Source organism: Octodon degus, unplaced genomic scaffold (genome assembly GCF_000260255.1).
Source record: "Octodon degus isolate 3935 unplaced genomic scaffold, OctDeg1.0 scaffold00183, whole genome shotgun sequence".
Taxonomy (NCBI): domain Eukaryota; kingdom Metazoa; phylum Chordata; class Mammalia; order Rodentia; family Octodontidae; genus Octodon; species Octodon degus.
Genome location: NW_004524759.1, coordinates 4,623,898 through 4,639,485, shown reverse-complemented (window position 1 = coordinate 4,639,485; position 15,588 = coordinate 4,623,898). Strand labels below are relative to the sequence as shown.

Here is a 15,588-nt window from a genome sequence, read left to right as displayed (position 1 = left end):
AGGGTGAGAATCCTACCAATCAACTGCTAGTTTCAAAGTCTTGCTGAAGATTCTCAGGATCATTAAAATTATTATATTTTTATGAAATCTTAAGAAGAATATTTCTAATATTCTAATATTATGTTGTTTGCTGAATATGTTACACTATACAGTCACATATTTTGGTTTGCCTCCTCAGACTTTCACTAAAATCCACATGTGAAAATCATTAAAACTATATATTGAAATCATATCAATGACTACACAACACTATTTGACCTAACAGACCTCATCTTGTAATATAATATACTTTGTATTGGCCTATGAAAGTCAGATATTTATTTTCTGCTCCATTTACAACCTACCTTAAAATACATTTTCAGTTTTAGAATGATTGATCATAGAATCCAGAATGCTGGATGCAATAAGAATCTAAAATTTCATGAATATCTCATCTAAAATCACTTGGGCTAAAATCAAATGTAATGTAAGAAGGAAATGTCTAAGTAGAGGGGCTAACAGATATCACATGTAGGATGTTTTGGCAAATAAATTATATATGCTCTTTATTTTTTAAGCCTTGAAAATCTTTCCATTTTGTTTTCTTGAGTACATCTAAGAAATAAAACCACAGATTTTGCCTTAAAATTGTTTTCTGTGGTTATTGAACTTAGGATCTTATCTATAGCAAAGTACTGCATAAGGATATGACTTGAACTCACTTTGGAAACAGATGTGCCATCCATCATTTTCATAAGAGTATTTTCATAAATAAAGATTACCTCTTTCTTTCCAATCTGTGGGAAAAAGTGACATTCTCTTAGAAATTTTTTAAGATTCTTGGCAATGATTAACTGTGTCCCAAAATACATGTGTGACTGAGACAGATGAATCCCTGCTGGTGACTTGGAATACTACCTAGAACATGAATGCTAGGAGGCCAGTGATTGACCAAATGAGAAGAAAATGAGTTCCACTAACTAACAGATATATAAACTGGACCCCAAGTATGGTTAATATTATAAATTATTACAATTGAGGCTGGGGATTTAGCTCAGTGGTAGAACTCTTGCCTAGTAAGCTGGAAGCCTGAGTTCAGTCTTCAGCACCAAAAATGAAAAGCAAAGCTCAACTAAAAATCAATTGTAATAAAGAGTATAAAAGAAAAATCATTACAACCACTCAATGTGTCTATGTGAAAAAGAAATGGTGACTAGATGGAGAATGGAAGTAAAAATGAGAATACTAATGTTAGAGCAAGCTGAATTGATTCATGAAAGATCATTTATTTAGAGTGCCTATTGGGTAAAGGCCATAAACAAGGTGTGTCTGACTCTAGGAAAAATGTACTTCCGTCTTGTGACATTCTTATGAAACAGGTGAAGGAAAACAGGCTGGTTGGAAGTTGTATTGGTACCGGCTGCCCAATTCTGTGTGTTGAAAAGAGCCCAGTCTGCATCTGGATGAGGTCCCCAAGAGTATGCCTCAGAGCTCTGCACTCCAGGTGCACATGTGCTGGACTCATGCTGACTATATCCACAGGCAGACACTACCACCAGATGACTAAGCCAGGGCCTGGGAAACCCAAGAGCATGGTGTGATGACAAGGAGCAGGGCCCTCCTAGGTGCAGAGCAGGACCTCTGGGTGCCAATCATTTCTATTTAGTTGCTACTTCTCCAGCACATAACTCTGGTTTTGTACATCTGATTGGCTAGAAATTGAGGAACTTTGCAGAAGTTTAATGATAAGGACCTTTGCCATTTAAGTTCTATGGTTCCAGTAACTGGCTCTGTGTCCTTTTCCTAACAGGCAGCTAATCTATTTTATTTTTATTGTGCCATTGTGTGTCTAGCTCAGTAAGAATCTTAAGGGGAATCTAAAATTGGATACAGAATGTATGTCCAGGTATTAAAATCTTATTCTTCATCTTTTTTGTTTTTTCTTGTTCTTTAATTTTATTTTTAAGTTTATTGGTACAATTTATACATGCATAGTGATCATAGGGAATTTGACCCGTTCATGATATATCTTAGTTCCTCTTTTTTATCCCAGTCCCCTCCCCTCTTTTACCCCTTTTCCTGTTCTTATTTACAAAGTTTTGTTTCCATGTCATCCTTCTTTAGTCATTGTTTTCTTTTTCCTTACTTATTTTTCCTCTTTGTCTTCCTTAGTTCCTCTTTCCTTTAGAAGAATTTCTTCCTATTTCATAATATCTATTGTACATTTTGGTCTTTATTTACTTTTTTAGTTTCTCACACCAGGGAGTCAATGTGATATTGAAATATATGTGTTCAACTCATATCACTTAAGAGTACGGTCTCAAGTTGCATCCATTTATGTAAAAATGTCTCAAGTGTATCCTTTTATGGCTGAGTAGTACTCCATTGTATAAAAATACCACATATTTTTATCCATGACTCGGTTGATGGTATTTGTGTTGTTTCTAAGACCTTGCTATTACAAATTGTGCTTCTATAGACATGGGTGCACATATATCACTGAAGTATAATATTTTCAGTTCTGAGAAGATACCCAGAAGGGGAATAGCTGAGTTAAATGGTAGTCCCAATCTTAGCTTTTTGAGGAATCTCTACATTGATTTCCTTAGTGTTTATATGAGTCTACACACCCACCAACAATGGAGAAGGGTTCCTTTGTCCCCACAACCCTACCAGCATTTGTTGATAGATTTATTGATGACAGTCATTCTTTCTGGATTGAGATGGAATCACAGGGTTGTTTGAATGTGCATTTCTAGAATAATCAATGGTGTTGGACATTTTTCATATATCTATTTACCATTTGTATATCTTCATCTCATAAGTGTGTGGGACACAATGAAAGCAGTCATAAGAGGGAAATTTGTAGTGCTGAATTCTCACAGAAGCAAAACTGAACCAGTTCAAATGAACACCATAATGTTAAACTTCAAATTTCTCTGTTTAATTTTATAAGAATTTGTCCAGATGACTGAGGATCTTATTAAGACTTGTAGCCCAGATGAATTACATGTAGGGTAATGTTAATTTCCATGACCCTATGGTTTTCTGTGCACTAACTGTGACAAGAAACATAAATGGCTAATTTCCTGTGCCTGCTTTCATTCGCAGCAGCAGCAGCAAACACAGGGAAAGAAAGAGTTCATTTTCAGATTTAGCCTCTTACTCCTAAAGAATAGCCACTAAAGCAAGGAGAACAGAGTTTTTCACCACACTTCCCTAACTGTGTTTTAATATTTGCGTCACTCTTTAAGCTAATCACCTGGACTTTTGCCGGACACTTGTCTTCCTTCACCTATGGCGATGTAGCCATCAAGGTGACGAAGGATGCAAATGATTCTCTAAAAGCAAGATCACTGCGCAGCAGCAGCAGCAGCAGCAGCAGCAGCAGCAGCAGCAGCAGCAGCAGCAGCAGAAGTCGGGCATGGAGGCATCAATCCACAGCTAAAATGCCGGCTTTATGAGGAGATCAGAGCCTTTCTGACCTTCTCCTTACAACCAATCAATCCATCTCTGTGCTACCTTTATTCCAATAAAAATCATTACATTATGCAGATGACTGGGATTTCCAATATTAATATGCCCTGTAGATGTTTGAGGTCAGGCAGCATATAACTGCGATTTTCTTATCTCCCTGTCCTCTCACTCCTGGCCCTCCACAGGCCAGACCATCCGCAATGCATTTCTATGTACATTCCTTAATATTTTTTGTAATATCCTGATTGTTACTCATCATTATTAATCATCAAACTTTTAAATATTCATGTATTTTCCTTAAGTTTTAAAATATATGTTTTCATATGAGAATAAACCAAATATTATGATGCTAAATTTTGTATAGCAGTGAAAGTAAAGAATTTTTAAAAATAGCTTTGTAGGTTTCTATCATCAATCAAAATTTATCTTCTCTAAAAGTAACTACATAGATAAATATTTTAACAATTTTATATAAAAATTGACTAAATTACAAATTATTTTTGAGTCTGATATTTTAAGAAAAGCTCCTATTTCAGTTAATTATTCAGGGAATGTGACTACAAAATGTCATGTCAGACATGTTCTGAATTTAAATACTTCTACCAAAAACAGAAAGACAATTACACTGTTGATTTCTTTGAAAACTTCACTGCTTAAAGGAAAAGAATGGGGCAAAGAGTCATAAAATAGTTGAGACTTCAGACCATCTTAGAAGATAGTCTGAGCCCCAGACAACTACAGGGTCCCATTGAGCCCTGCACTGAACCCCCACCCCAATCTCAGGAGCCTTACAGAGCTTCAGCCTGCTCCCATCACAAGGAGAGCCTTGCCAAATATGGTTTACCTGCACTGAAACATTACAGAAGGCACACTGAACCCCAGATAGTGGGAGATTTCAAGAGCCTATTCTGCCCACACCACTATCAAGGGAGCCTGAATGAACCATGGCCCACTCCCCTATCATTGCTTCTGAGCCCAGGTGAACACTGGGAGCTTCAAAAATGCTGAAACAAAGAACCAGAAGGCAAGATCAGACATTCAGCCCATCCAGAACAAGTCCAGGAGAAAAGGACATAGAAAAACTTAGAAGTCACACAACTGAAATTTCTGAAATAAATAGCAGCTAAAGTAAACAAACAAGTCCATCAGGCTATAAAAGAAATCAGATCAGAAATAATCTCTCAGGTTAAAAAAAAATGACAACAATCATGAAACAATTGCTTAGCACAGTTAAAGAAGACATAGATTTAAAAAAATAGAGGAAAATGGGGGAAAATGATGCAAACATTGAACAAACAATATGGGAAAGAATTAGAAAGAATGAAACAGATTCAAGCAGATATCAGGACATTAAATATTCCACTGAAAGCTGGAAAAACTTATTGAACCAAACTGAAGGTAGATATTGAGAACTTGAGGATATCATTTTAACTAGTGACCATGAAAAGAAAGATCTCTTAAAAATGACAAGGAACCAGGAAATAACAATTTAACAGCTGCAACATGATGCAATAAAAATGATATGGGATTACTAGATATCAACAAAAGAACAGGAGTCAACACAAATGACATTAAAAGATTACTCGCAAAAGTAATTGCAGAGAAATTTACCAGTCATGTAAAAAGAATCTAAAATTCAGATAAGTGAGGCCTATAGAATTCCAATTAGCCATAATCACAATAAATCTATGCTCAGACACATAACAATCAAAATTTCATAACTTCAGTAAAAGAGCAGAATACTAAAAGCTGTTAGAGAAAATAGACATATCACCTATAAGGGAAAGCCTAGCAGAATCACAGAAGATTTCTCAACACAGTCCATCAAATCAAGAGGCGTGCAGACTGAAGTATTTCTGGTCCTGAATGAAAACAACTTCCAATCCAGATTCGTGTATCATGAAAAACACTATCAAATTTAATGCAAAAGAGACTTAAAGGACAAAGAACAACTGAAGAAATTCATGACCACCCAACCAACCCTTCAAAGAGTACTGACAGATATCTTACAAGGAGATAAAAATGAGTACAACTTCAAGAACAACAACAGAAAGAAACCACCAAGCAGAGAAAGTAATTATGAAGAGGGGGGAAGTAGGGAACCAATGGCAAGAAAATATCATGACAAAGATAAGCCAATACCCATCAGTTATAATCATCAATACAAATGGCGACATTTAAAATTTAAAAATAAATAAATAAAACAAAATAGACCATGTATAAACACACAGAGCATGTCTACATAGGTGCAAAGTAATTTAAATAATTCATGCATATTATATAAGCAAGGTGCAATGAAACTGGAAATTATTGACAAAAGAAATAGCAAAATAAACCATAAGCACATGCAAATTAAATAGTACCTTCCTGAAAAATCAGCTGGTCATAGATGAAATTATATGAAAAAATAAGTGATATTTGCAATCCAACAAAAATGCAGATACAATATCCCACAAGACCTGTGGGATGTAGTGAAAACTGTCTTAAGAAGGAAATTGATAGTGATAAATTATCATATCAAGAAAACAGAGTGAGTCCAAGTAAACAATCTTATATTGCATGGCAAGCTCCAAGAAAAACAGCAAGTCAGGTCTAAAACCCAAAGAAGACAGGAAGTATAAAGATCAAAGAGGGCTGGAGAGATAACTCAGTAGAATACATGCTTGCCTAGCAAATGCAAAGTCCTGAGTTCAATTTCTAATATCACAAAGAAAAGATCAGAGATGAAAATAATACAATCAACACAAAGAAAACAATAAAAAAATTAATGAATCAAAGTGTTGGTTCTTTGGGTCCCTGCCCATTAGTTCTGTTAAGTGCCTGCTTAAGCAAAGACACTCAGGCTTAGGATACTGCGGTTTGATCCCCAGATCCTCATGCCTTACCAGACCTGCCCTTGAGGCATCCTGAGCCATCCAAAAAAAAAAGTCCTTCTGAACTTTTGGGGCCAGGGAGATAGCTCAGTAGAATAAGTACTTGCCTGGCCTAAGTTCAATCCCTGGTACCGCAAAAAAAAAAGTGTTTGTTCTTTGAAACAATAATTGATAAATCCTATCCAACCTTTTAAAAATCAAAAAATACCAAACCCCAGATGACATAGTGACTCTGCATTTCAAACAATGTATGCATTGCCTAGAACCCAAGGTTGAAGCAGCAACAGGATCAGACTATTTTATGGTGTGTACATAGGTAGCTTGAATAAAGCAACCCTCTGATATGTATGCAGAGTAGCATTATTTAAATTTTTATGTAATAAATAACATTCTTAGAAAAAAATCAAAAGATACAAATTCATTCAAAAGGAAGAAAAAGAAAAACCTTTGTAGATCTTATAGAAATCCAGAAAATACCAATACTTACTTTGAAAATCTTTGTTCTAACAAAATGGAAAACAGAAGAAATGAAAAGATTCCAAGATACATACTAATTACCAAAACAGAATTGAGAAGATATAAAAATCTGAATAATCCAGTATCTGTCAAAAAAATTGAAAATGTAATCAAAATCTTAACAAAAGGGCTGGCAAATAGCTCAGCAGACTAAGCACCTGCTTTGGCAAGCACAGGGACCAGGGTTCCATCCCTAGCTCCTCATGGCTCACCAGCTCTGCCTCCAGGGCATTCTGAGCCTGTGACCAAGTCCCAGTGTGGTGGCACACACCTGTAATCTCAGCACTGGGGAGGCAGAAAACTGGAAGATCACCATGAGCCCAATCTGCATAGTGAGACTCTGTACCAAATACATAAATGAAAAAAAATCCAGACTAACTCATTCATGATAAAAAACACTACAGAAAATTGGAATAGATGGTCTATGCCTCAACATGATAAAAGTCATCCATGAGAAACCAACAACCAACAGCATACTAAATGGGCAGAAACTCAAGGCTTCACTTTAAAACAGAAAAAAACCCAAGGATGTCCACTGTCTCGACTCCTATTCAATGTAGTTCTGGAAACATTGGCCAGTGGATTTATCCAGACAGCAGGAAGAAATAAAAGGAATAAGGATTGGAAAATAAGAAGTGAAATTATCATTATTTGCAGAAAACATGATACTCTATATAGAGGACCCCAAAAACTCCACCACAAGTCTTGTAAATTTAATCACCAAATACAGCAACATAGCAAGATACAAAGTCAACACACACACAAAAAAATCAGTAGAATTTTTGTGCACAAACAATTAAGGCAGTGAGAGAGAAATTAGGAAAACCATGCCTTTTACAATAACACCCCCAAAAAAGAAATACTTAAGAATCAATCTCATAATTGAAGTAAAAGATTTACACAGTGAAAATTACACTACTCTGAAAAAAAGAGATTGAAGAGGATCCCAGAAAATTGAAAGATACTCCTTGCTCCTGGATAAGAAGAACCAACATTGTGAAAATAGTCATACTTTCAAAATTGTTACACAGATTCAATGCCATTCCAATTAAAATACCATTGATATACATCACAGACATAGAGATAACATTCCTAAAAGGCATTCATGATCTAGGAGAGGCCTACAATACCAAACATAATCCTGGGAAACAAAGGCAAGGCAGAAGACATCACAATCCCTGACTTGAAATTATACTACAAAGATACTATGATAAAATCAGCATTGTACTGTTAAAAACTCAAACCTGAGGAACAAAGGAACAGATTAGAAAGTGTAGACACACTACAAGCACATTCAGCCATGGTTTTTTTTGACAAATGGGCCACACATGTTCACTGAAAGAAAGACAGCCTATTTAATAAATGGTGGTGGAAAAACTGGTTTCCACATCCTGATGGCTAAAATTAGACCCATGTCTATCACAGTGCACTAAACTACAATCAAAATGGAACAAAAATTTAAATACTAAAACAGAAACATGTTATGCCTAAGATGTTTGACATTCAGACATATAGTGAGGTTAAGCTTAACAGCCTAGGTTGTATGGTAATAACAATAAGCTTCTCTTCTGGAGGGTTAACAACCTAAGTTTGCAGACCAAAATTAGAGAAAAAGGAAGGCCTCAAGGAAATCCAACATTTTGGCCCTAGCCTTTCAAGGTCAATTAAGACTCAGGACATATGAGAACTTGTACTGTAACGTCATGTAACTTGGTAGTGTCCCAAATTTTCTGATCAAGGAGATTATGGGGCCAAAGAGGAAAGTGATGGATGATGTAGAGTGTGCCTAAGGAGAGTCACATGGAGAGAAAACATTCTCTCAGGCTTTCACAGAGAGCGCATTGGCCAAGCAATGGCCATGACTCATCCACATGGCTAACACTGACAAAAGATCTACAATCTGAGGTACAAGATCTCAGGATAAATACTGAGTGGATTTCACTGACCTTATCAGACCCAAAAGCTACAACTCTTGTTGCATAGGTCTTGCTTTATCTTGGTCTTAACATTCCAGCAGAAAAGTATAAAAACAAAGTGTAAGAAGTAAAGCCATGGTGTTATGTTGAGCTGTAGGGGACTCAGGTCTACAATTTCTAACACTGCCAGTCAAGAGGAAGACCCAATACTATTATGGACTACTGGAGTCTTTTAGGATATTTTGCTGAGTTAACACACCTAAAATATTCAAATGATTTAACTAAACAAAAAAGGGGATACAGATGAATGTCCATTTTGTATATATATTTACATTCTCTTAATGAATAGAGGGATTTGTTCTAATAGTGTTTGTAAATAGGATATCATGTCCACGTCTTGTACAGCAAATAACCACTAGGAAGAATGTATGCAATGTGTTAATTATCGAAACTGTCCTACCAATTTGGTTTGAAACTGTCTCATTGCTATTTGTTTCTCAATAAAATTACGGAAAAAAACTTGGGACATAAACACGAGATTCAGAAATCCCACACTTAGGCATTTTTCCAAGAGAAATTAATATACACATTTTTCACAAAAGTTGTGAGTGAATGTTCATATAATTTTTATGTGTAATAGCTAAAACTTGGTAGCAACCCTTACGTCAATCAACTTATAAAAATAAACAAAATGCAAGCTATTTGAACAACAGAATATCACCAACAATATATATGACCAATGTACTTGTGAAAATAAATAAATAAATAATTAAATTTTTAAAAACCAACTTCTGACATTGCCAGTCCTGCAGATGACCCACTACTATTATAGACTACTGGACTATATTGGAATATTTTGCTGAATTTATGCACCTACAATATTTAAATGACAATGGAATACCTTTCTCTGACAAAACTAAACAAAAAAAGGAGATACAAATGAATGATGATTTTGTATCTGTATATTAAAAATAGTAAGGATAGATATATGGCTATATTCTCTTCATTCAATGAATAAGATTTGTTCTAATAGTGTTTGTGGATGAAATATCATGTCTCCATCTTGTACAATGAATAACCACTGAGACAACAATGTGCAATGTATCTATTATTGGAACTGTCCTACTGATCAGTTTTGAAACTGTCTCATTGCTATTTGTTTCTCAATAAAATTATTTTTTTGAAAACACCTAAAATCTTCTAAAGGAGAAAGTAGGAAGAAATCTTGAAGACATAGTGGTAGGTAAAGTGTTCATGAACAAAAAACCAAACTACCTAAGAAATAATTCAGATTTTTTGGTCTTTGTCTGTGGATTGATATAATCTCTCCATACATGTGGCACAAAAGTAGGAGTAGGTTTTAAAGAGACCAAACTGGATGTAATTTTTCCATTGAATAAGACAAACTGAATGGTGGAGAAACAAGTGGAGTCTTGCTAGAATAATCCTGAGAAGATAACGAGCAGATAAAGAGACATCAAGACTTGGGAAGCAAGTTGTGTCCATCTGCAGTAAACACTGATGAGAAAAAAGTGACTATAAAAAACTAGAAAAATTCTTCCTTTTCTCAAAGACCTTATTTCTCTTAAGGCAGCACCTTTTGGAAATTTTGGTTTCAAAAGATAATTTAGACTTAATTATGAGGAAAGCTGTGTAGAAAAGAATCACCAATTTTGTTAATTTGGAAATCCTCTACCAGAACTTACATCTTGTGATAATAGCCCCTTGTAAGTCAATGTAGAAATCCTTTTGTACCCTATCTGATAGCAGAGCATTCTCTACCTTAGAGAAATCCTATAAATTTATTGAATATGGGTGAACATTTATTTACATGTCTAATTGGATGGAAGTCATGCTAAAGAGACACAGTGCTTTTACGGAATAATTGAAAAGCCATTCGCTAGAAGATAGACTCACTGAATAGCAGAAAATTCATACTGGAAAGAAACCAGTGAATATGGATATAGTATCCTATCATTGAATATTGGAACTTTATACTGGAAAGATTTTCTTATGGTACTGGTGGTAAAATTATCTCTCAAACTTTATCCCTTTTTCTGCATTTGAGAGTTCATATACCCAAGTTTTATAAATGTAAGAAATATGGAAATATCTTCAGCCAAAAGTAAATCCTCATTCATCAGAAAATTTAATACTGGTGAGAAATCTCGTGAATGTGGGAAAGCTTCCATTCCAATGTCATGCCACAGTCAGCAGAGAAATTGTAGTGAGGAAACCCCCTCTGCCTGCAAGGTATGTGGGAAAATCTTCAGCAACAAATCCAATCTAACTGAACATGGACATTTGCATACTACGCAGAAACCTTTCGAATGTAACAAATGTGAGAAAGCCTTTAGCCAAAAGCAGTATGTAATTAAACATCAGAACACTCATACTGAAGAAAAGCTATTTGAATGTAATGATTGTGGAAAATCCTTCAGTCAGAAAGAGAACCTTCTTACCCATCAGCAAATTCACACTGGAGAGAAAGCTTTTGAGTGCAAAGATTGTGGGAAAGCTTTCATTAAGAAGGCAAACCTCATCAGACACCAAAGAACTCACACTGGAGAGAAGCCCTTCATATGTAAACAGTGTAGGAAGGTGCTGGAGAGATGGCTCAATAGAATAAGTGCTTCCCTGAAAAGCACAAGGGCCTGAATTCAATCCTTGGTTCAAAACACACACACACACACACACACACACACACACACACACACACACACAATATGGGAAAACCTTTAGTGGCAAATCAAATCTTACTAAGCATGAGAAAATTCATATTGGAGAGAAACCCTTTAAATGTAATGAATGTGGAACAGCTTTTGGCTAGAAGAAGTACTTCACAAAGCATCAAAATATTCACACTGGAGAGAAACCCTATGAATGTAATGAATGTGGAAAAGTCTTTTCTCAACAAACATCACTTATTGTACATGTGAGGATTCATTCAGGTGATAAACCATATGAATGCAATGTATGTGGAAAAGCCTTCTCTCAGAGTTCTTCTCTCATGGTGCACATGAGGAGCCATACAGGTGAGAGGCCCTATGGTTGTAATGAATGTGGGAAAGCTTTCTCACAGTTCTCAACTCTAGCCCTGTGTTTGAGAATATACACAAGTAAGAAGCCTTATCAATGTAGTGAATGTGGAAAAGCTTTCAGCCAGAAGTCGTAACACATTAGACATCAGAAAAGTCATACTCATTAGACCTGTAAATAGCTTCAGAATGGGAAAATATGCACCAGGAATTTGCATTTCACAGTGCAACAAAAATATTTTGAAGTAGAACATCTTGAGTGAGATGAACTTTTAAACAAATGCTAAGACTTTAGAGGACACCAATAGTTTGTACTGAAGAAAAAGACATTCATATGGTAAAAAGAAAAAAAAAAGACGCTCAAACAAAAAAGAACTACATTGAAAGTAACACTGACTTTAGATGCATTTCCCTAAAATTGGAAGCAGAAAATAAAGGGTTGTTGCTATACTTAGCATAAATCTTGTGATTTCTGCCAGTATAAGAAAAGTAACAAGTATTACAAAGGAAGCAAAAATATATGATGAAATGCAAGTAATAAGCTTTTGTGATAGTGACTCAGCAAAGTGGAAGAGATTCTATAAAGACCTATGCACTTATTTGAATTTGGAATATGAAAGAGATGGCATTAGGAGGAGGAAATAATTTTTAAAAAATCATTTGGAGCTAATTTTTATCTAAGAATGGATCATGGATTACACAGAAAAATAAAACTCACTGGAACGAAGACAGCATTATTAAAAGCTATTGTACAAAAAATGGTTTTGATCTCGGGAGTAGGAAAGCATTTCTTGTAACAAATTCAAAACTACATACTTAATGCATAAACTCGGGATATACTAAGAGTTTCTCTTTGGCTCAACTTGTAGAAGATAGATATTAGAAGCAATTCAAATATCTATCTAGAACAAGAAGGTAAAGTTCTTATGATGGAATACTACACATCTATAAAAATGCAACAAATGAAAGCCACATGTTCATGGAAATACCTAAAAAAAGTTGAGATGGAAAAAACTGGAGATATATATATATATATATATATATATATATATATATATATTACAGTGACTTTGTAAATTTGAATTATAAACATTTGCCTGATGAAGTTCAATACTTTATATTGCTAATGGTTACAGATACATATGTAAATGCTTTTTAAATCAGAAGGATACAGACCAAACACTTGATGGTGGCCTGTGAAGAATGGAGAAGGGATGGGAATGAGTGTGGGGGTGGAGTGGGGAGGGGCTTCATCTTTTCACCTAAATACCCATTTCCCTGCAAATAAATATATGAAGAAACTCACTAATTATGCATTGTGATATAAGGATATCTTGTCTTATTTTTGTACTTTTCTGGATTTTTAAAGTTTCACAAAATTAAAAGAATAGGGTGCTGAGATTCTGTACCTGTAGAAAATTATATTATAATAAATTACCAAGTATTAAACTTTTTATAGAAATTATTTCTAAAAATTTTATCAACAATGAGTGGATAGACTTACTCTATATAATATGAAATCTATTTTATTAAAATTTAAAATGATGACAAAAGAATAAATTCAAATAATCATGAACTGGAATCTCATCTTACTGAACAGTTTCTGCAATTCAAATCATCAACTGAGTAAAAAGAACACTCATGAATTGGGAAAAAATTTTTAAATGTTCCTCAGACAAAGGACTTCTATCTACAATGTATAATGAAATAAAAATAATCAGGCCCTCTAGATTCAAAGACCCAATCGAAAAGTGGGCATCTAGATGCAAATAGACTTCTCAGATGAAGAAATATAAATAACAAATAAATATATGAAAAAATGTTTGACATCATTGGTCATTAGAGAAATGAAAATTAAAACAACACTGAGATTCCATCTCAGCTCAGAAAGAATGGTTATCATTATGAAGTCAACCAACAATAAATACTTGCTAGGCCAGGGAAAAAAAGAAATCCTTTTCCACTGTTGGTAGGAGTGTAGACTAGTACAACCAATATGAAAATCAATTTGCAAATTCCTCACAAATCTAGGACTAGGTTTCCTATTCAACCTAGCTATTTCCTACCTGAGTATTTTTCCAGAAAAACTGAAAATTTTATGCCACGGCCATATATCTTTACCCATGTTTATAGCAGCATAATTTGTTGCAGCCAAATCTTGGAAACTACCTAAATGCCTATCAACTGAGGATTAGATAAAAAGATGTAGTATTTTCATACAATAAAGTATTACTCAGGTATAAAAAAATAAACTTGAGACTTTAGTAGGTAAATGGATGCAACTACAGATTATACTCATAAGTGAAATAAATAAGGACCGCATGTGCAAACTTCATATTATCTCACTGGTGTACAATCCTGAAAGAGTACATGAAATCTGAAAGATAAAACAGATACTGTGAAATGAAGAGAATCTGTTCAAAGGGAAGACTGGTATGAGTAAAAAAAACAAAAGAAAGGGTATATATACAAGATATATATATATACAGGGTAGCTTGGATAATTGTGCTGCTGATATTTGCTAGTCTATTGAAAGGAACAGTTAATGCTTAACTTTTTTCATGTCCTTTTTAATTCTTTATAACATTTTCTACTCATTTTGCATGCTTTTGTCTGGTCATCTAAACAACAAATTTGAAGACATTATGTAATATAACAACCACTGTTAGTTCCTATTATTTTGTTTAATGAAACTCTGTATCATTTATAGTTTTCTACTATTTTTATTCTCTTAGAAAGCAAAAAAATACATTTTTAAATATAAAAAATACCCAAGACTTCCAACAGTTTTGAATAATGTTAGCAGGCAAGAAATCAAAGCAATTAAGCCTGAAAAGAACAATCACTACCTGTTCACTGTACCTTAATTTGTACACTTTACCTCATGCTACAACCTGCAAGTCAGCAAAGCCTCTAGTCAGGCGAGCCTCGCCTCTCCTGTAAAACATTGATTATCAAAATCAGTTTCTGTGAACCCTTCAATGAAATACTCCTCTTGTTCTCTGGGCTGGCAATGGATGATAAAAAGCCAGAGAAGATTCTCTATGTTTCTTTCTTTTTTACCAGTCATACTTGAGGAATGGAAGCTGTTTCTTTTCCTGAAAAAAGATAAGCACTCCAAGGAGGAAATATCTGCAATCCCTTAATGCTTGACAGTCACATAAGAAGTTTGCTCTGTGGGTTACCCATTAATATTTCTCCTATAATTACAGATTTAGGGAAGATGGAATGAGATTCGGGCATCACAGATCTCAGTCTGCAACATGAAACCTGGCATGCAGAATGTCTAGTGATTGCTACAATTCTCCATTCTTCAGGACAGACCACACGGGGTGTGTGGTAGAGGCATAGCTACATAAAATTGATGATTATATCAATTATAGTAGCTTTTATAAAATCTATAAGGACAGGTTAGATTCAATAGCAATAGTTTTATTTTTAAGCTTAGAACCACATGAAGTTTATTTGTCTGAGTTGTAGGATTCTCCTTTAGGTTTCTTTTCTAGATGTTCTCCTGTGGTCCTCACCAACATTTTCTGAAAAAATTAATCTTTTCCAACAATGACTCACCAATCACCATTACCATAGTCTAACATTCTCAAATGTGTTTGAGACTCATTAATGATTTTTCAGTTCCACTATGATAATAGATTTGACTCCTGATTGTTCATTTATTATCATCACACTGGTTAAACTAATGAAGCTCAGGTCAGTAAATGATTGGTAGGTGAGGGGGAGTTGTCTGGCAAGGCAACTCCCAATCACAATTATTCTTTTTTCCGCAGAATT

The 15,588-nt window shown here is 34.7% G+C and overlaps 1 protein-coding gene and 1 pseudogene across 1 annotated transcript in view; both read left to right on the top strand.

Moving 5' to 3' along the window:
• LOC105743887 overlaps positions 1-11,969 on the top strand; it is a 14,677-nt pseudogene extending 2,708 nt beyond the window's left edge.
• Positions 1-15,588, top strand: part of Tacr3 (tachykinin receptor 3) — a 109,544-nt gene that overhangs the window by 49,641 nt on the left and 44,315 nt on the right. The gene's annotated exons all lie outside the window — the stretch shown is intronic.